The sequence below is a fragment of the Eptatretus burgeri genome, chromosome 2, assembly GCF_056783735.1.
Source record: "Eptatretus burgeri isolate ZD-2024b chromosome 2, Ebu_testis_v1, whole genome shotgun sequence".
Taxonomy (NCBI): domain Eukaryota; kingdom Metazoa; phylum Chordata; class Myxini; order Myxiniformes; family Myxinidae; genus Eptatretus; species Eptatretus burgeri.
Genome location: NC_140962.1, coordinates 42,432,915 through 42,455,414, shown reverse-complemented (window position 1 = coordinate 42,455,414; position 22,500 = coordinate 42,432,915). Strand labels below are relative to the sequence as shown.

Below are 22,500 nucleotides of genomic sequence, written 5' to 3'. Positions count from 1 at the left end.
GTCTCCACAACTTGATTCGAGTTCACCTGTGGCCAATTCAATTGATTGGACGTGATTTAGAAAGAAACACACCTTTCTAGATATAAGGTTCACAGTTGACAGTGCATGTCAGAGCAGAAACTCAACCATGAAGTACAAGGAAATGTCCATAGAACTCTTAGATAGAATTGTGAGGAGGCATAGATATGGGGAAGGGTATAAAACAATTTCTAGAGTGTTAAAAGTTCCCAAGAACACAGTGAGCTTCATTATTAGGAAATGGAAAGAATATGGAACTACCTAGACTCTTCCTAGAGCTGGCCATCCGACCAAAATGAGCAACTAGGCAAGAAGGACCTTGGTCAGAGAGGTGACCAAGAACCCAATGAGCACTCTGACAGAACTACAGAGTTCCTTGGCTGACATGGGAGAAGTTGCCAGAAGGCCAAAAGTGTCTGAAGCACTTCAAAATCAAGGCTTTATGGGGAGTGTGGCCAGATAGAAGACACTCCTGAGAAAAAGACACGTGAAAGACTGAGAGCATGAGGCAAAAATATTCTGTGGTTTGATGACACGAAAATTTAACTTTTTGGCCTGAATGCAAAGCACTATGTCTGGCAGAAACCGAGCACAACTCATCACTGATCTAACACCATCCCTACCGTGAAGCATGGTGGTGGCAACATCATGCTTATGGGGATGCTTTTCAGCAGCAGGGACTGGGAGACTTGTAAAGATAGAGGGAACAATGAATGAAGCCAAATATAGGCAAATCCTTGAGAAGCTGCTTCAGAGTGAAAAATACCTTGGACTGCAGTGAATATTTACGTTCCAACAGACCAATGACTCAAAACATGCAGCCAAAGCAACACTGCAATGGGTTCAGAACAAGAACGTGAAAGTCCTTGAGTGGCCCAGCCAAATCCCAGACTTGTATCTCATTGAGAATCTGTGGAAAACTTGAAGATTGCTGTTCACCGACGCTCTCCATCCAACTTGACAAAGCTTGAGCAAATCTGAAAGGAAGAATGGGAGAAAATCCCCAAATCTCGATGTGCAAAACTGATACAGACATGCTGTAATTGCTGCCAACGGCACTTCCACCAAGAATTGACTCAGGGGTCTGAATACTTGTGTAAATTAGATATTTCAGCTTTTCATTTTCAATAAATTTGAAATTTTTCTAAAAACATGTTTTCACTTTGTCATTATGAGGTATTTTGTGGAGATCAGTGGAAATTTATTTTTTAATCTAATCCATTTTAAATTCAGGCTGTAACACAACAAAATGTGATAAAGTTAAGGGGTGTGAATACTTTCTGAAGGCACTGTATCTGTCATATAGAGTTCAGCATAGGGTGCTACTCAACTGCTTCGAGGACTAGGAGCAGCTGAAAGAGATGAGCAAGGAGTGGTTGAAGGAGACAGAGGATTTTATACATTAGAAAGGAGGTGATTGCAAGGGGACTTGATATAGATCTTGAAGAGAACTAGTGCAGGCCCGTACGTGCGTGCCCATAGGTGCATGTCCGTACGTGCAGCTTTTTTCCTTTACTCTCGTAAACGACGACTGAATTGGGGCATTGTATCAATTAGATCGGACCAACCGTATCATAAATGGCCATAACTTGGGAAACAACTGGGAAACAGCTGAAACAGATGAAGAAGAATGATATCAAACCTTGAAAAGGCACATACTCAGGTCCCCAGTGTCAATTGTGACGTCATATCAAACGAAGAAGAAGAAGAATTGTGACGTCAATCGGTGCAAAAAAAAAGAAAGGATTTGTGACGTCATTCGTGATGTCATAGCACCGTGTCCTGTCATTGGTTGGCAAATAAATGGCCGTAACTTGGGAACCACTTGTCCGATTAATATCAAACCTTGAAAAGGCACATACTCAGGTCCCTAGCAATATACGTGGCAAGTTTCAATTACATCGGACCAGTGGTTGTCGAGAAACAGCAGTCGCAGACAGACACACAGACCCGTATGTGCGTGCTGCCCGTTCGTGTGTGGTCGTACATGCAAATTAAAAAAAAAAAAATTCAAAAAGCTGTTTCCCTTGGGAAAATTCAAACCTTGGGATTAATTAATAATTTGCACGATTAATTCAAACCTTGGGAAAAAAACAGCTTTTAAACCCTTGGGAAACAGCTGCTTCCCTTGGGAAAATTCAAACATTGGGATTAATTAATAATTTGAACAATTAATTCAAACCTTGGGAAAAAACAGCTTTCAAACCCTTGGGAAACAGCTGTTTCCCTTGGGAAAATTTAAACCTTGGGATTAATTAATAATTTGCACGATTAATTCAAACCTTGGGAAAAAAACAGCTTTTAAACCCTTGGGAAACAGCTGTTTCCCTTGGGAAAATTCAAACATTGGGATTAATGAATAATTTGAACAATTAATTCAAACCTTGGAAAAAATAGCTTTCAAACCCTTGGGGAACACTTGGGAAACAGCTGAAACGGATAAAGAATGATATCAAACCTTGAAAAGGCACATACTCAGGTCCCCAGCGTCAATTGTGACGTCATATAAAACGAAGAAGAAGAATTGTGACACCCCCTCCTCTCTCGCCCCCACTCTCATACCCCTCTCCCCCCTCTCTTGAATTGTGACGCCCCCTCTCTCTCACCCCTCCTCTCTCCCCCTCTCTTGAATTGTGACGCCCCCTCTCTCTCGCCCCCCTCTCGCCTCTCCTCTCTCCCCCCCTCCTCTCTCGCCCCTCTCTCTGTAAATGTATTCACAAATGTCTACAAAGCACAACAATTAATTCAAACCTTGGGAAAAAAACAGCTTTCAGACCCTTGGGAAACAGCTGTTTCCCTTGAGAAAATTCAAACCTTGGGATTAATTAATAATTTGAACAATTAATTCAAACCTTGGGAAAAAACAGCTTTCAAACCTTGGGAAACACTTGGGAAACAGCTGAAACGGATGAAGAATGATATCAAACCTTGAAAAGGCACATACTCAGGTCCCAGCGTCAATTATGACATCATATCGAAAAAAAAGACGAAGCATTGTGACGTCATTCGTGACGTCATAGCACCGTGTCCTGTCATTGGTCGACAGATAAATGGTCGTAACTTGGGAACCACTCGTCCGATCGATATCAAACCTCGAAAAGGCACATCCGCGGGTCCCCGGCAATATTCTTGGCAAGTTTCAATGAGATCGGACTGGCGGTAGTCGAGAAACGGCAGTCGCAGCCAAACAGACAGACAAACAGACAGACACACAGAGATTGCTGGAATTATAGATAGATACATGAAGTCATCACTCTCCGGAAGCCCTTATGCTGTAACCCGTAATGTGGAACATGACTGAGCTTCCCTTCCCCATCGGCCACGCCCACTCAACAACGTGTCTTGTCATTGGTTTGGTAAATAAATGGCCATAACTTGGGAGGCACTTGTCCGATTAATATCAAACCTTGAAAAGGCACATCCTCAGGTCTCCAGCAATATATCTGGCAAGTTTAAATTAGATCGGACCAGTGGTTGTCGAGAAACAGCGGTCACACACACACACACACACACACACACACACACACACACACACACACACACACACACACAGACACAGACACACACACACACACACACACACACACACACACACACACACACACACACACACACACACACACACACAGATTGCTGGAATTATAGATAGATGAAAGGTAGAGACAAAATAGATGCAGAAGAGTTTTTTCAGCAGAATAGTGATAGGACCACAAGCCACAGAGTGAACAAGAAGAGAGTTAGGATGATATGAAGGCAGGGGCTTTGACTCCAAGCATTGTTAATGCATGGAATGGTCTCCCTGGAAAAGTAGAAGTAGTAGAAATGGTAAATTTAAAATGTAATAAGATCGGTACCAAGAAGCATTTGGGATAAAGGGGTACAGGGATATTGGCAGGCACGATGGGCCTTTTCGCCTCCTCTTCCATCAAAGTTCCTTTTATTTCCTCGTTTGATTATTTTACTATCCTTAATTGATTAAGTATAGAGTTGATTAATACTACACGTCATTTCATCATTCAGTCCATACTGAACATCCTACACACAGATCTGAGAGGTAACCAAAACAAAAGATAAAAATAAACCACTAAAATACGAAATTCCATCATCACTTGGTCTGACAAATCACTTCAAGGTCTCTGCAACAGATGCTTTTGTTAACAGTGATTATGTAGCATTTGTCTTATAAGAATAGGCTCATTCTAAGAATATCTGAAGTAAATTACACAAACAGATCACCAATTTTAAAGGTTGAACACAACTCATGAAATAATTGCATACCTTGTCCAGCCTTTGACCAATCACTGAATTTTCTGAAAGACTATATTTATTAATCAACTCTGCATAATACAATGGATGGTTTCAGCCCACATCGGTCACAAAAGAGCATATCACTAAAATGATAACTGCAGGAGAAGTTGAAAAAGAGAATGATAAAGTGCACTTTCAATGTGAGAATCGGATTTTTCAGTTCAGTTAATTCAATCAAAATACAGGAACACCAATGCTGTGCTGGAATATGCTTGCCACCTGTATAAAAGTTGAAAGAGTGATGCTCATCAACATTGTTTCACCCAATGTTTACTTCACCACTGTTTTGAATGAGCTTTAGCATTTCTAAAAACAATGATGGATATCTTGATTTGAGTGATAGTTCAGTCTCTTGCAGAAGTACTTCTTTTTTTACAGTCATCGAAGGGGGAGAATCAAAACATTTTTCCGTTATAAAAAGTTTCAGGGACAAAATACATAACTTCTATTTCAATGGAATCAAGAAACTCATCCACCTCTAAGAGAAATGCTTGGCACTGGATGAAAACCAAAGAGAAAAGGACTAACATCTGTTGTGACCCTTCCTGGCATGTGACCATTCCCTCATGCCACCCCCAGGCCCAGGTCGGTAAATCAAAAGTAGGGAAAGAACATTCACAAACATGAGTAAATAATAAATTACAAGGACAAATCAACAAATTATAATGCATTTGAACCTACCACCAAATATCATGATCCACATGTTTACATGGGTTATCGGACAGGTCAACCTAAATGGGTTTTTGTGTATATATATATATATATATATATATATATATATATATATATATATATATATATATATATATATATATATACATATATACATATACATATATACATATATACATATACACATATACATATTTACATATATACATATAAGTAGGGTAAGAATACTGATTCTGGCTCACTTTTCCCCATGTAAATGAATGGGGGATTTTCAGCGATTTATATTTTTTTTCCTTAAAAATAAACCCCCTTTTTATCCCAAGGTATATTTATTTGTCTCCCCTTTTAACTTGGAGGTTGAACCTCATTGAATTGAACACCTGGGGGTTGAACAGCTCACTCATTGAACCTATAAAGATTTGTTCATTCTCAAATTCCTTCAATAGTTTAATTTTCTTTGCACAATAATCCCCATCTAAAATATTGACAAACAAAACATTTGAATCTTTATATTTTTTAAGATACCCCATTTGTGCCATTACGAAATGATAAACTTCTCTTAATGCTCTTGTTTGACCACCTCCTGAGCCACAGGTTATTTTTTGTTAAGCCCCGCCCACTTTTCTTTAAGCCCCGCCCACTTTTGTTAAGCCCCGCCCACTTTCCACAAGGTATTCAATAAGCCCCGCCCACTTTTCTTTAAGCCCCGCCCACTTTTGCTAAGCCCCGCCCACTTTTGCTAAGCTCCGCCCACTTTTCATAAGGTATTTTTCTAAGCCACGCCCACTTTTCCTAAGCTCCGCCCACTTTTGCTAAGCTCCGCCCACTTTTCATAAGGTATTTTTTCTAAGCCACGCCCACTTTTCCTAAGCCCCGCCCACTTTTGCTAAGCTCCGCCCACTTTTCATAAGGTATTTTTTTCTAAGCCACGCCCACTTTTCCTAAGCCCCGCCCACTCTTACATCATTTCCAGTTCATCTCTGACTCACAAAGAAATCACTAGAAAATTACAGGATGTTATGGTTTTGAAAAATTTCCCAATGAAGGCTTGCCTAGGCTTGCCCAGGGAATTTCCAAAGGAAACCACACCCACCAGTCTTTCTCTATAAAAGCTTCAAACCCAGGCTCCATTTTAAACATTTGTTCTTGCTGGCAATGGTGTTCTGTGTGCTTGTCTCAAACTCTCTGTCTTCTATGGAACTAAACCTTCAAGTTGATGAACTGGATTCAAACCTCTTATCTATTGAGGTAAGATTTTTTATTTTCCTATTTTCAAACTTTGATTGAAGCATACTCATTTAATAATTAAATAACTTAATTAATACATTATTATTTTCTCTCACAGGAAATTGTATCTGAAAATACTGCTTTTGCTACAACTTGGGGAAATTGTTGGCTTGGTTGAAGACCTTGAGTGGGATGACTTTGGTGTTCCTTGGAACTCTCTGTCTTCTATGGAACTAAACCTTCAAGTTGATGAACTGGATTCAAACCTCTTATCTATTGAGGTAAGATTTTTTATTTTCCTATTTTCAAACTTTGATTGAAGCATACTCATTTAATAATTAAATAACTTAATTAATACATTATTATTTTCTCTCACAGGAAATTGTGTCTGAAATACGAAATGAAAATACTGCTTTTGCTACAACTTGGGGCGAAATTGTTGGCTTGGTTGAAGACCTTATGAGCGACCAAGACCCACAGAACGAGTTCGTCCTTGATGACCCAACCAAAGAGTTATACCTTTGAAATCCTGAAAAAGAGTTTTACAGCAATAGTACTCATTGTGAGTTATCAAGACAATACCCACTGAACAAGTTATACCTTGATGAGCCAGAATACAAGTTTTACCTTGGAGACTCACAAATTTTGAAAAAATCAGTAAATGAGTTCTGCCTTGATGGTTTAAATAACTACCTTGGAGACTCAGGAAAAGGGTTCTGCCAAGATGGTTCTAAATATGGGGCCTACCTTGGAGACTCACAAATTTTGAAAAAATCAGTAAATGAGTTCTGCCTTGATGGTTTAAATAACTACCTTGGAGACTCAGGAAAAGGGTTCTGCCAAGATGGTTCTAAATATGGGGCCTACCTTGGAGACTCACAAATTTTGAAAAAATCAGTAAATGAGTTCTGCCTTGATGGTTTAAATAACTACCTTGGAGACTCAGGAAAAGGGTTCTGCCAAGATGGTTCTAAATATGGGGCCTACCTTGGAGACTCACAAATTTTGAAAAATCAGTAAATGAGTTCTGCCTTGATGGTTTAAATAACTACCTTGGAGACTCAGGAAAAGGGTTCTGCCAAGATGGTTCTAAATATGGGGCCTACCTTGGAGACTCACAAATTTTGAAAAAATCAGTAAATGAGTTATCCTTAAGAGACTTTGTAAGTTGGTTTTACTTTGAATACTTGAAATGTGGGTTCTGGATTGATAACTCACAATGTGATACATATCTTGGAAACTCAACGGGAATGTGGTTATACCTTGAAGACTTGGAAAGTTGGGTTTATGTTGGACACTTGAAACTTTTTTGGGGCTTTTATTTTTTTATTTATTTATTTATTTTATTATTATTATTATTTTATTTATTTATATTTTGGAGACTTTTGGAGTTGCTATCACTCTTTGGGATCTAAACCTATCGATGTAGTTCTTTGTCGGATGGTGCTTGATGGGAGCAAGATCAAGAAAGTTCTGGGAAGAAAGTGCAGGCTTACTCCCCCTTTCTACGTCATCAAACCTGAAAGCCTTAAAAGACAGAATTGGAAGAAGAAAAAAAAAACGTAAAAATATATATATATAGGTGGAAATCTCATTTTGAAAAAGACATTGTGTTGGGCGAGGATTGAGTTGGGGTTGAGATTTTGAATGTGAGGGTTGGGGTTGAGATTTTGAACGTGAGGGTTGGGACACACACACACATACACATCAACAAACAAAAGTTAAGCCTTGACTATTCAGTTGAGGATTCTGTGTTTGGGGTTCACAGATCTAAGAACGTCCCCCTTGACACACATTATATACTGTTATACACCTCGGACTTGGCCCTCGAGTGTCCACAACGGTGTATAGTAGGAGGGAGTGAAGCGCCAACCTATTGCTCCCATTGCACACACACACACAAACAAAAGTTAAGCCTTGACTATTCAGTTGAGGATTCTGTGTTTGGGGTTCACAGATCTAAGAACGTCCCCCTTGACACACATTATATACTGTAATACACCTCGGACTTGTCCCTCTAGTGTCCACAAAGGTGTATTATATGCTTAGTTTTGTCTTTTGTAATTCCTGTGAATAAAATGAACCTAAAATCTCTTCCCCTTCCAAATCATATATTTTATAAGTCCAAGGAACTGTATCTATTACATCAACAATTTTAAAAAGTTCTTTCGTCCATCGTTCAGTAAAACCCTTTTCAAAATGAGATTTCCACCTATATATTCTTACGATATCACCAACTTTGAACTTAGGTTTTCTGACATTAATCTCTTTTTCATATTTTAATTTTGTAAATGTTTCTGATGGCTTCATATTCGTTGACGTGTGAATCGTGTCATTATACTTATCCACAATATCCTGAATAAAAGATAACCATTGTTGTGAACCGAGTTGTGTGAATTTTTTATATAGTCTCTCTTTTAAGGTACGATTAAAACGTTCAACAACAACTGCCTTCCCTTCATTAAAGGTACTGTATAATGTAATACTGTTATTTTTTAAAAATTCATAAATGTCTTGTTATAAAACTCTCTACCCTCATCAGTCCACAATTTCTTAGGTTTTCTCTTACTTTTATTAAATATCTGTTGAAAAGCTAACACAAGAGTATTACCTGTTTTGTTTTTTAAAGGGACAACCCACGCATATCTACTCCTCAAATCAATAACGGTTAAAGCATACTTGTACCCCTTATCATTATTGAGTTCAATCAAATCAGCAGACCAGATATAATCAACTTCCTTGGAATAAACTTTCCTTCTCTGAAACTTTGTGAATATTGGTTTATGTAATTCATCAGCTAATTGCTCTTCAGTCTTAATGGCATCATTAGAGCCTATAAGTTTTTTGAATTTCCAAGTCCAAGTTTCAATTTAGCACTAATCATCTTCTTCACGATGAACCTATCAACTTTTTCTCTCAAGGTTGGATTTTGTATCAGAGACAAATTATATAACATTTCTCTATCGGCTTCATGCTTTTCTTCCAACGTTGTGGTATTCCCATAATCAATATCGTGTCTCATGCACACTTCATCAACTCTATTGATTGGTTTACTCCAGGATTTAGGATTGTCTGCCTCATCTAATCTTTTATCCAAGTTTGTGCCTGGACCACAGAAAGAATACCCTGGAAGATGTAATTCCCCTGGTATTCCAGTAGTTGTAAATTTACTTCCTGATAAAAACTTTTGTATATCTCCTCCGAGTTTGTGTTTGGAGATAAATTGATTTTTTTTTGAACCACACACCGAACATATACCTTTTTGTATAACCCTGTTATTTTTACTTTTAATATATGAAATATTTTTAGTATTAGTTTTCTTTTTACATTTGAGACAATAACTCATTTATTTATGAGAAAAATTTCTGCAGAGTGCAAAAACCTTTTTAGTTTCCAACATGCACATTTGAATCTTAATTTTTAAAACATAAAGAATCCTTAGAAATGCCTTCACTCTCTCCTCCATTTATTTAAGAAAAAACTTGAATTAAAATACATGTCTTCTCGATGTCGATAGTCTTGTCGAAAGTATTGTAAATAGACTTTTTAATTCTTTGTATTCCTCCCTGGTGAGATAAGTTAATTTCTTTAATACCTCTATTCTTTTTTGAATCTCACTGGTTTCCATATTTTGATATTTATTCATTCTCTCTCTTTCCTCCCTCTCTCTCTTCTCTCTTTCCTCCTTCTCTCTCTCCTCCTCCTCCTTTTCCTCCTCTTCCCTCTCTTCTTCAACTCCTTCCTCATCCCTTACTATACTTGAATCGTTTACACCCCATAGAATATTATACATATATTCATCAGGATTTCTTGTTATTCCTGTATCCAAAATAATTTTTTACAACAGGATACCAATAAAATTTCTTTTGAATTTCTAAAAGAGCCTTACCTTTTCTTAACCTTATAATTTTTTCATTATTTAACATTCTAATTAAATCTAAAGTTGTTGGTTTATCAACATCAGCATAATGCCAATCTTTTATTGAAAATACCTCATTCTTATGTTGTAGAACATATTTATTAAAATACCGAATACCCTTTTCTTGAAGGTATGCTTGAACACAGAAATGATAATTTTCTTGAAGCCTTCTTGCTGTCATTTATGTATTAGAAATATATGTTAGAATAATATTATGGCACGAAACACCTCCCCATCTTCCCATAGTTAAATCATTTTGTATTTCCTTACTTATTATATATAATCCTGTTTTTTCTGTTTTCATGAGATAAACAAGGGCAAAACCATTATTATATTTACCCTTATTAAATTCTTTTATTTGTTGTTTACTAATCGTGGCTCCACAAAACTCATTCTCGATACCAAGTGGATAATATTCTTCCTTACGAGACTGATTTAATTGTTCCAGGTCTTCGAGGTTAATTTTAAATGACCAATTATACCCTAAATCATTCATATCATACCCCCATTGTTCTATTCTCATACAAACGATACGCCCTTCTTTATAAAAATTTATTTTAATTCGAACTGTGAATTCTGTATGACCTGGAGATAATATCAACACTTCTGTATCTTTAGAATACACAGCCGTTTTATTTAAGTATATATATTGTGATAAATCGCTTAATCTCACCAAGTCATTTGCGTCAGTCGGGCTTGGATAATTTTTTAATTTATAAGCATTTTTTCATGTTAATATTTTTGTTTATATTATATTTATGTCGTTCAGCCTGTGCCTTTGTGTAATAATTTGATAAATCAATATCCAGTTCTTGAGATACACCAAAGATAGAACCATCTTTACCAACATAAGTCATTTATATTAGATTAAAAATAATATCATAAAATTTTTTATTTTTGTTGAGTTGAAATAACACATATAGACATAATTGACCACAACACTTGGAATTTAATTCTTGGACTTGAAATGTTTGATAAACACCATTCTGTAAGAATTTTATGACTTCAACAGGTGGTGGAAGACCAAAACTATCAAAATAATATTTGTCTTGACTATTAAAAATACAAACCCAATGAGAACCGTTCCCATCATTATCTTCTAAGTTCATAATAATATTCTTTGTATGTTTCGACACATTTGTTAATTCATCTCTCATACAAATAACCACATTATGAATTTTTAATTTCTTACAATATTTGGCAAGTTGTAAATTTGATGTTGTATTCTTTCCAAATTCTTTCAACCACTCATCAATGCTCATTTATTTATTAGAAAGATATAATCCATTACCTCTTTTCGTTAATTTTACACCTGCTTGTGCTATAGAAGAAAGCATATCTCCAACTAACAATCTCGCTTTATCAGGCAGACCTTCAAGTTTTTCAGCAAAATCTACAATTACACCACTTCCACTAATTTGTTTCTCCAACTCTTTGTTATGTCTTTCCAATTCTTTTTGAGCCTGGAGTTGAGCCTTCCTTTCGTTGGCAGTTTTGACCGCTGTTGAAATACCACCCGTCAATGCTCCAACCGCACTTAAACCAGCAAATAAAGGAATTAGAAATGGGAGAAATCCTCCACTCGTCTCTCTTATTGAATATTTTTTCAACATTGGTTTTGTCATTTTAATTTTAAGTGAGCCAGTGTCATTCAAGATTTTAACCTGTTCTCTTGTGAGCAAAACATCAATTCTTACTGCTCCTTTTCTCTGAATTGTATTAACGTTAATCGTACAAGGCTTTTGATTTTGAACACAAGATGATAGTTTATGAAGATTGATTTGATTAACATATACCCCAGTTGGTACTTTGCCACTCATTTATTTAACAAAAAATTATGTGAGACTAATCATCACACCATTATCTGTATTAATCTGCAATTCTGTTTCTTCCAAAAGCAAACAATATGTATCAACTTCTTCACTCTCTCCTCTTTCAATGTATAGGGAAGTATCCACTCGATTAGACTTTATAGTTTCTTTTTGAGCGCTCAGGTCAAACGTATAGATTGTATACAAACTTTTAAATGCTGTCATATCCAAAATAGGTTCTTTATTTCCATTACTTTCACACACCTTTTGGTAAGACTTGTATGCTTCAGCAAAATCATTTTTTTCCCAATTAATTTCCAATCTATCTCGTGGATAAAATGTTCCATCTAGAGAAACGCGAAGTTGTTTCACCTTAGCATTATCACTCAATGCATTATTCTTATCAGTCGCAGTATCACCATCTGGCTTTTTAAAAATCATCCACAGATATCGTGGCTTTCCTTCCAGAACACCCAAATTCCACGTGTAAGTAGTTTGATTGAGTTTAACGTGTTGACATCTTCTTTTGAGGTATGATACACTGAGTGGTCTCTTTGAGTTAAGTCTTCGATTCAACATCTCTTCTGTTTTAAGATTAGGAGTATATTCACTGATATACCAACTCATCTCCTCAATTACAAATTTATTCTGATCACCAAAAGCATTACCAACACCAAAAAACAATCTATTTTCATTATCATTCCTTTGTAGTTGAAATCTAATTTTAAGACCATACAGAACTTTATCATAATCACAAAATCCAAATATACCTTTAAGAGGAACTGCCACAGTAAAACTATTTTCTGCTTTTGTATCATCATTATACATTCCTTTCCTTTGAATATATCCAGGGTCTGTGTTTGTTCCCGTTGACATATCAGGAATAAAACCTTCGACAGACCCCTTTCCCATTCTATCACTGAATGTATAGAGTGTAAATTTCATCATTTCAGATACAGCAGAGACATAATCAACCGCTTCAACTTCTTGTGTTCCAATATACAATCGCACACTATCAAACATTTTCCAGAAGAAATCATTTACAAGTGTAGCGTTTGTGTTATTCCCAGCCTTAGTGAATTTAAATTTACACAACAAGAAACTTTCGGAGAGATTCAAATAGGTTTGTTGATTATTTATTTCAAAACTTTTTGTACCATTTGTATTCCAGTCTGTTCCAGTTATTGCATTTACCTTGAAGTAATCTTCTTTTTTAGTGGAGTTTGAGATAATAATAGTATCATCCAAATCATAGATACTATCAATTCCTTCCATACTTGTATTTATTTAGGAAAAAGATGTTAAAACTTTTGAAACCCTGATCCAAGTATTTGAATTATTTTCTGTCGTTCTTGGGGGGACAACTGAGTTTTACCTTTCTTAATTTCTTTTATTGCTTGTAATTTATGAGATTCTTTCTGAGCATCTTTTATACTCTTTACAGCACCTGCTACATTTCCCACAGCAGAAGCAGTTGAACCAATTAGGTCTTTATGTTTAAGAATAGTTGAACCAATACCCATGAGAGTATCAATTATCCCATCTCCTCTAAATTGATGTCCAACACCCCTTTGTCTCTTAGGTTTATAGTATCCTCTACCAAGATACATACCTTCACCCTTGTAGTACGGGAAAGGAACATCCCATCCCCTGTAATTATTTTATATTTTCCCAACTCGTGCTTCCTCACAATAACCATCGTATTTATTTATTGAAAAACTTCACGTAGGTGAATTCTGATGGATATAACTTCTCCATTAAAAGAAATCACACGATTATCTTGGTCGGTTATCCTAAAATTTACTCTGTGTATGGTTTTTCCTGACACAGGTAGATAAACCAAATTTTTAGGCTCCATATTGAATTTATAACCAATTGGGGTTGAGTATGCGCTGAATGAAAATATTGTATTTGTTTTTAATCCATCATTATAAGCACCATCAATCAAATCACAGTGAATTAACACCGAATTTATTCCTGAGGATATTTGAATGACATTATCACTGTAAAACGTCCCATTAGTTTCAATCTTTTTGAGGAGAAACCTAATAACTCTCTAAATGAATTATCAATTGTGAAATCAACCTTGTAGTTATTTTTAACTTTAATCGTTGATTTTGAAGTATGTTTTTGAATGTTTATAATAATATTTTTTGGTTCATCACCCTGTTCTTTCATAAGACGAGCAATTTCGGAAGATATTTGAGAAATCTCGTATGCTCCGGGTGAGACTGTTATCGCTTTGTATCCACTTCCCGGATTATAACTAAACTTGTCATTTTTCTCGGTTATATTAAATAAGGTATTATAAGTCTCCATGGACAATAAAGATGCCTCATATTCTTTTGTTGTGTCAAGTTGTAGTGGGTATGGGAATGAAGATGTGTGGTCGCTTGTTGTGAAATTAAAACTCAGGATTGTGCTTCTCATCTTATTTAATATGAGATAAAATGTCTTTATATTGAGATTTATTAATTATTTTCATGTTCATCAACTGGTCTAAAATGGCTGATGCTTCATTAAAACAATTGTTATTTCCAGCCTTCTTACTGCCGAACAACAATAACAGTCTATTAACTAATTGCGATGGGTCATTTGGAAGAAAACTAATACCTGAACCAAGGATACTTAAAGCCTGAATAATGTGTTTCTCCTTCTCATTCTTCCTACTTTTACCAGAAAGAATAACCTTATAATTTAGAGTGTTCAGCAAATCAATATATACTCTATCATCATTATTTTCCATATCCAATGGTTTATCAATATACTTTGATTCATCCCTCACAGTTGAACCTTGTCTTCCATCTTTTGTGAGAAGAAACATTAATCTCGGAGTTAGTTTAACAGGGGGTTGAGCAGAACTTAAGAACCTTAATTCATCATTAAATATCAATACCTTTTCTTGAACAAGATGAAATATTGCTGGTTGTTCTGTTGGAATGAGTCCTGCTTTGGTTTTTGAATCCGCTGAATATTCATTGTTTTGAACAGCATTCACAATATAATCAGGGGTTGATTAATCTCTTCCAGTTGTTGAAATAAACCTTCATCATCATATTCTAATTCTCCTAAATGCTCTAATTCTTCCTCCGTCATTTGACTGAAATCTTTTAACATTTGAAGCTTTCTAGGAGTATATTCTACTGTGGGAACTGTGGAAACATCTTTCATTTTTTCTTGGGAAGTTTTTAAAAGTGGTTTAAAAAATTTCTCTTGTTTTTTTTCAAATGCTTCTTCGCCCGTTAGTTTCTGTCTGCGTTTCTTCTTTATGTCTTCCTGTTGTTTTACAACTTTTGAAACCAACTCTTGATGTTCCTTAAATCTTCTTGCTCTTTCTTTTGTATCCATTTATTTATTGTAAAATATCATTTAATGAATTGTAAAGATCAACAGGGAAATTTTCCTTTTCTTCATCATTCAAGTAGATGTGTTCAAATAAATCCTTTTCTTTAAATATTTCATCAAATTCTTTATTAACATTAATGCGAGTTGTAATTTCTTCTTCACTAATCCTTGCATCTCTGCTTTTCATACGTTTGTGTTGAGTTTCTTCATCAACATCAAAACCGAATGATAAAATCTTCACTCCGCTCAGATATTTAATAATTTGTCTCGTTCCTTCTGGATTAGTTTCTAATATCCCAACACCACCAGATTTTAGTTTCTTTAACTCACTCTTACAATGTGAATATTTTGTTGTACCAAGAGAAACCTCCTCAAATATTTGTCCTTCATTCCTCAATCGCATATGTTCCTCCACTGAAATATAGTGATAATCTTCACCTTTTACTTCTCCAGGTCTTATTGCTCTAGTTGTTGTTGATACAATGCGTATCACGGGGTGTTTTTTAAGTAAATTTACAATATTCTCATTTGTACTACACAAGAACCTTGATTTATGAAAGTTTTTCCAGAAGCAGATTTACCCACAAGATTTATAATAATAGTTGTCATTTATATATGTAATTGTTTATAAAACAAAAAATATATCCCTTAATATCTCATCTTGTTTCACAACAATATATTTATATTTTTCAGTCGTGTGCTTCATATAATCCTCAAATTTCTTTTTACTACATAATGTAGAACAATTATCTCTCCAAAAATTATTGATATCTATTGAATTTAACTTGAATAAAATAAAAGTATTAGCATTGTTTCTGATGGAACGACGAGGAAGTTGAAAGTACGATTGACTAAGATAAATACAATTACAAGAAGAATGTCTCCCTCTTGTGTAGTAGCTGTCCATTACCGTTTGGTTTCTCTCATTAACACAATCATCAAAGATAACGAGGTTCTTTTTGATTTATCCAAATCTTGGGGAGACGGTATATCATCCGTATTATCACTAAGAATACAAGTTATAAGATTTGATTTCTTTTTACATCTCTGTGTATCACAAAATAGTTGAATTATATCTTCAATGTTATAATCATTTAGGTTTTTTTGACGTTTAAATAAACCTATTATATCTTCTTTTTGAAGACCAGCATTAAAACCTTGTGAGAGTAGTTGATACTCTGGTTGAAAACTCGACTTTGTGAAAATTATTAAATTATCATAATCTAAAAAGTTGGGAGTGAGGAGCATTTTTAAAAGTAAGCAGGTTTTTCCACATCCACTTGAACCAACTATGAGACATCTTAATGAATTTGGGAGATTTTTATGGTTGTTAAATTTTATCTTATTTTCCCAAATAGGTAAAAAATCATTCATTTATATATTTGAAAAACAGGTTATTTAATTTATTATTGGCTTTTTTAGAAACTCTATATTTTATCCTAAGTTCAGGTTTAATTTCAAGATAATCCATTATTTTATTTATACAATATCTTGTGTTGATATTTCCCTGAAAATTACATCCATGAATAATATACAACAACAATCCTTTGAACATTTCTCTTATACGTTCAGTTTCTTCCCTTGTAAGGAAAGGTGTGTTATCATCCTCATACTTTACATTCATTTCTCTAATCAATCTTGTAAAGTAATTCATTTTTGGTGTAAATCTAAAAGAATTATTTTCCTTTTTATATTTTTTATTATCATTAATTAGAAGATAATCACAGAATATACATTGTTTATAGGCTTTTGACTCTGTGTTTAATCCCTGTCTTTCACACGCAGGACAATTCTCAAATTTGTCATATGGAGAATCAGGAAAGTCTAGCATATTTATAAAGTAAAACTTTACTTAAACTGAAATTCATCTATACTTTCAGTTGTATATTACCATCGATATCGATATACTTTTTTTCATTATCAGATTCAACGACAACATTTTTTATATTAAAGGTAATTTTAAAATTATCGTTAACTACTATTGAACGAAATGTCATTTCACCTGATATATTAACATCCTTTATTTCATCAAGATTTACATCTTTAGGGTTGTTGAAAAAAATACAAATTTCTCCTTGCATATTACAGATGGTCTTATCTTTTCTTTCTAAAGCTTCATCCATAAGGTTTTTGTTCTTTGATACTTTTTCTTGTTTCATTGCTTTTTCTAGTTTTGAATATATTACTAGAAGGAGAGGAGAAACTTTTGTTAGAGATACTTTAATTGATGTTCTACCAGGTATACTAAAAGCCCTTCCACTGAAGGAAATTGAAGAACTCATATTATTTACCATAATAGTTTTTATCCAATAGTTGTTATATTTATCTTTGTTCAATTTTACATCCTTGACATATTTCTCAGTATCTTTAACAGATGAAGAGATTGATTGAAACTTGTCTTTTGTGTCTTGAAACATTGTATTTATTAAGTGAAAAAGTTGGAGGATAAAATGTTTTTAAGCACAGATTCACCTATAAATTAAACGAAATTTTCATCAAGAAAATTTTAGTTTAAGCAAAGTTTTATTCTATAAATATGGTGAATACAACGTACTGCGATGTTTGTAATCACGAATATAAACATTATAGAAAACACCTCCGAACCAACAAACACACATTTAATCTATTTCATCAAATATCTCCTCTTGAGTTGGAAAGAAAACATTGTGATATCTGTTCAAAGGATGTTTTGAAGAGTAGTTATAATCAACATCTTCAATCACAAAAACACAAGAAAAATGAGTTTAAAGTAAAGGGAGACTATTATATTAAAAACACTGATGAGGCATTTAAAGGGCATATAAAAATAAGGATTTTTCAATTTGGAGAACCCGGTCCATCATCAATAGCTGAATCAATTGAAATAGTGAAACCCGATGTTGAAAAATTTATTAAAAAGACATTAAAAGAAATAAAAACTTTAAAGTTTTATATGGGAGTGAAAATGAATATGAAAAGACAAGATGAAGAACAAACTCCTTATATGAGAACAGATCTTCATTTTATAACATCATTTCAAGATTTTTTGAATAGTGGGGTTTATGAAGAACTATCAAGACAAGAGGAGGATGTTGATAATACAGTGGTAGGAAGTGGATTCAATATTAAAAAAATCATCTTTTTAGATATACACATTCTAAAATCAAACCCTCTTAAAGCTTCTTCTTATATTGAATTACCAAAAGAAATAAAACTAAAGAAGGCAGTTGTTAATATTAAGAACAATGATAATAAATGTTTTCTCTGGTCTGTTCTTGCTCACTTACATCCACCAAAATGTAATTCAGAAAGAGTAAAACAATATATGAAATATGAGAATACCTTGGACATTAAAGATTTTAAATTCCCAATGCCACTAACAGATATTCCTAAATTTGAGAAAAAGAATAATCTTTCTATTAATGTATATGGATTAACGGATACAAACAAAGTTCAAATATTAAAAATTTCAAACAACTATAAAAATGAAGAAACACACATTGACCTTTTATATTTTAGTGTTGGAAAGAATTCACATTACACATACATCAATAATTTATCAAGATTAATCTCTTCTCAGGTATTCAGAACAGCAAACAAAATATATCCTTGTAAGCGATGTCTTAATTCATTTCATACAAAAGAACGATTAGAACAACATTCAAAATATTGTAGTAATCATAAATCAGCTGTAATTACAATGCCTAAACCTGGTGAAAAGATTTATTTTGAAGATTATAATAAATCTATCATGCACCCATTTGTGATATACGCTGATTTTGAATGTATCCTTAAAAAGATAAATACTGCTTCTCCTAATCCAAAAGAACCATATACAAATAAATATCAAAAACATATTCCTTGTGGTTTTTGTTATTATATCAAATCATCTGTTGGAGAAAAGTATAACAAACTTGAACATTATCGTGGAAAAAATGCTTCACAAGAGTTTGTAAAACGATTAGAAAAGGATTGTATAAGACTCACTAAATTAATGAAAGAAACAAATGAACCGATGAAATTAACCAAAGAAGAAAAATTAGAATTTAGAATGAACAATATCTGTCATATTTGTGAGGGGGAAATTAAGGAGTTTAAAGTTAGAGACCATTGTCATCTTACTGGTAAATATAGAGGTCCCGCTCATTCCTGTTGTAATCTTAATTATAAATTACCTTCTTTTATTCCAGTCTTTCTTCACAACAGCGCCAACTATGATACACATCTATTTATAAATGAACTTTCAAAAACACCAGGGAATATTTCTGCTATTACAAACACAAGTCAAAAGTATATTTCATTTTCAAAAATGATATTCACAAAACCTATAACTCGTATTAGGTTTTTAGATTCTTACAAGTTTATGGGAACACCACTAGCCTACCTCGCATCAAATCTAAGCTCCACGGACTCTTTTCCAAATCTTAATTCATTCTTTCCAAAAGAGGAAATTCTCACTAAAGAGGAAATTCAGATTAAAGAGAGAATTCAAAGTAAAGAGGAAATTCTAACTGAAGATGAAATTCTAATTATAAAGAAAATTCGAACTAAAGAGGAAATTCAGATTAAAGATGAAATTCTGATTAAAGAAGGAATTCTTACGAGAGAGGAAATTCAAACAAGGAATGAAATTCAAAGTAAAGAGAAAATTCTTACAAGTAAGGGAATTTATCCTTATGATTATATGGATTCATTTATGAGATTTAAAGAAACACAACTTCCTTCAAAAGAAAGTTTCTATAATAACCTTTATGAAGAAGAGATAAGTGATAAGGAATATAAACACGCACAAGAAATATGGAAAATATTTAAGATAAAGAACCTTGGAGAATATCATGATTTATATCTAAAAACAGATGTTTTATTGTTAGCTGATGTGTTTGAGGCTTTTAGAACACTCTGTCATAATAAAAATTGTTATGGATTAGACCCTGCCCACTATTTCACAGCTCCTGGTTTAGCTTGGAGTGCAATGTTGAAAATGACAAAACAAGATATAGATTTAATCAGTGATGTTGATATGCTTTTGATGATTGAGAAGTCCAAGAGAGGTGGAATATCACAAGTATGTTCAAAAAGATATGCTAAAGCAAATAATAAATATCTTCCAAATTATAATAGTGAAAAAGATAGTAATTATTTGATGTATTTTGATGCTAATAATTTGTATGGATGGGCAATGTCTCAATCTCTGCCTTATGGTAAATTAGAGTGGGTGGAAGAAAAGGATTATGAAAAGGCTTTGATGAATATTGTTATTTCTTCTCAAGAGGAATTGAATGACGAAGAAGAAGGTTATTATTTTGAAGTTGATTTGAGGTACCCGAGTGATCTTCATAATAAGCATAAAGATCTTCCTTTTGCATGTGAGAAAGAAACTCCAAAGAAAGAATGGTTAAGTGATTATCATAAAAGTTTTAATATTAAAGGTAAATCAACAGAAAAGTTATTAACAACATTCTATGATAAAGAGGGATATGTTTTGCATCAGAGAAGCTTAAAACAGTTTTTGAGAGAAGGATTGAGAGTAGCTAAAATTCATAGAGTTTTAAAATTTAAACAAAGTCCTTGGGTGAAAAAGTATATTCAATTCAATACAGATATGAGAGCAAATACAAAAGTAAAATTTGAAGGGGACTTTTATAAATTAATGAATAATGCTGTATTTGGAAAGACTATGGAAAATGTTAGAAACAGACAAAACATTAGATTCGCAACATCTTGGAAAGAAGCTTCGAGATTGATAAATAAACCAAGTTTTGAGAGAGAAGAGGTTTTTTCAGAGAACTTTTCTGCAATTCATATGAAAAAGGAAAGTATTGTAATGGATAAACCAATTTATATTGGAACAGCAGTTCTTGATTTATCAAAGATATTGATGTATGATTATTTGTATAATGACTTAAAGAAAGAGTATGGTGAAAATGTTTCATTGTTGTATATGGATACTGATAGTTTTATCTTAGATATAAAAACTGATGATGTTTATGAAGATATGAAGAAAAATATTGGAGTATATGATACAAGTAATTTCAGCAAGAAGAGTGAGTTATTTTCCAAAAAGAATGAAAAGGTTATTGGTAAGTTTAAGGATGAGTTGGGTGGAAAAGTAATGAGTGAGTTTATTGGATTGAGAGCAAAGGCATATGCTTATAAGTATGGTGAACAGATTGATAAGAGGTTAAAGGGAATAAAGAAATATGTAATAAAGAAATCAATAACTTTTAGAAATTATTATAATTGTTTGATGAATAAGAAAGAAGAATATAGGAAAATGAATACAATAAGAAGTTATAAACATAACATATATAGTGAAGAAGTAAATAAAAAGGCATTAGGAGCCTTTGATGATAAGAGATTTATTTTAGATAATGGAATAGATTGTGTTCCATATGGATATTGTATGATAGAGTGTATAAAATAGATTATGTTTTAACGATGGGAATATGGGTTAGGGTTTTTTAAGGGCTACCGCCGCTTTTTCACAATATATAAATGGTTAAACCAAGTATTAATCAAACTAAAGAGTGGAGAAAATCTCAGTCTTGGTATATAAATGGAAAACATAATGAATGTGAAAAATATCAAATAAGTCTTATTGAAAAAATAACTAAAACAAAGGTAAATAAAACAAATAAGCGAATTAATTTAAAAACTAGTAAGTTAGAGGATGTAAAGAAAAAAATGAATATCCTTGAATGGACTGAAAACTTTGATGGTTATCAATTGAACAATGAAAAAACAATTTACTATAATCTCAAAATGATATGTGGCTCAGGAGGTGGTCAGATGAGAGCATTAAGAGAAGTTTATCATTTCGTAATGGCACAAATGGGGTATCTTAAAAAATATAAAGATTCAAATGTTTTGTTTGTTAATATTTTAGATGGGGATTATTGTGCAAAGAAAATTAAACTATTGAAGGAATTTGAGAATGAACAAATCTTTATAGGTTCAATGAGTGAGCTGTTCAACCCCCAGGTGTTCAATTCAATGAGGTTCAACCTCCAAGTTAAAAGGGGAGACAAATAAATATACCTTGGGATAAAAAGGGGATTTATTTTTAGGGGAAAAAAATATAAATCGCTGAAAATCCCCCATTCATTTACATGGGGAAAAGTGAGCCAGAATCAGTATTCTTACCCTACATATATATATATATATATATATATATATATATATATATATATATATATATATATATATATATATATATATATA

General features: G+C 33.5%; 1 long non-coding RNA gene across 1 annotated transcript in view; it reads right to left on the bottom strand.

Annotated features, from left to right (window-relative positions):
- The window catches only part of LOC147031908 (uncharacterized), a 5,528-nt gene extending 2,958 nt beyond the window's left edge, over nucleotides 1-2,570 (bottom strand). Inside the window, exon 1 of the long non-coding RNA XR_015054940.1 lies at nucleotides 785-2,570. This is a non-coding gene — a long non-coding RNA (uncharacterized LOC147031908). The remainder of the gene's footprint in view (nucleotides 1-784) is intronic.
- Nucleotides 2,571-22,500: the final 19,930 nt, after the last annotated feature.